This window comes from Cucurbita pepo, unplaced genomic scaffold, assembly GCF_002806865.2.
Source record: "Cucurbita pepo subsp. pepo cultivar mu-cu-16 unplaced genomic scaffold, ASM280686v2 Cp4.1_scaffold001711, whole genome shotgun sequence".
In the NCBI taxonomy this organism is placed as follows: Eukaryota; Viridiplantae; Streptophyta; class Magnoliopsida; order Cucurbitales; family Cucurbitaceae; genus Cucurbita; species Cucurbita pepo.
In genome coordinates, this window is record NW_019647825.1 from 2,273 (window position 1) to 3,268 (window position 996).

General features: G+C 38.5%; 1 non-coding gene across 1 annotated transcript; it reads left to right on the forward strand.

Annotated features, from left to right (window-relative positions):
• The first annotated feature begins 285 nt into the window (after positions 1-285).
• Positions 286-357, forward strand: TRNAQ-UUG. The gene has a single exon. It is a non-coding gene; the product is annotated as a tRNA-Gln (tRNA).
• The last annotated feature ends 639 nt before the right edge of the window (positions 358-996 follow it).

Genomic DNA, 996 nt, shown 5'->3' on the forward strand with positions numbered 1-996 from the left:
AGAAAGACGGGGATGTAAAGTATTATTTCAATTTGTTTGTAATATACAACAATATATAAATTAACTATAAGAAATATATAAAATTACATGTTCTCCAAGAGCTTCAATCAACACTGGAGGGTTACTTCTGCAACCACTCTAAAGGTGCTCAAGATCACAACGAGTTAGATAAAACAACTCTAGAACTTTGAATCCAATAACTTGAGTTTGACTCATGATAGGATCTCCCTTCTTGTGGAATCTGCATAAAATAGGAAAACCATTCCAAAATAAATTTTTACAAGGGGTTCTATGGTGTAGTGGTTAGCACTTTGGACTTTGCATCCAACGACCTGGGTTCAACTCCCGTTAGGACCTTAATGAAATGACCTTGATGTGAAAACACAGAATAAGGAACGACAACACAAGACATTTTAAAACAAAACGTTGTTACCACTTCCCATGAGTGCATAGGTGGCGTTGTCATAATCGTGGCATCCTGCTAGCAAATCGTAGCAAATCGTGGTGCAGGCTGCTCATGGTACATATACCTAACGTCTTGGGTAGTATCTATTAGAGACCAAGGGTAGGGTACATCTGGGGAATCTATTATTTTAGGGATACCACTTTAGTTATCCTAGGAGGTAAAGTCATATGGATCGTCATGAGCATTTTCTCCCATATCTTGGTTTCGCTAACTAAAGTTTTCCAATAACTCCCAAACTTCATTACATTCATACATTTCATAAAATAAGATCTACTGAGAAAACCCGAGAAAGGTCAACTTTTGAGTTGACTTGGACAGTTTAGTTGAACTGACCGTATCATCGTTTTCTTCCTCTGAACCGGAAGAAGATGCACATTTTTCGCATCGCCGCCATCTGAAACTCGGCCTGTACAGCCACATTTACAGTGTTTCTCTCCTCGATTTCTTCGTGAAACTTAAAGATGGATGTTACAAGAAAGGGCTTGGGATTTATTTGATAACTTCTCGTGGATCGTAGCCTAAGATATTCG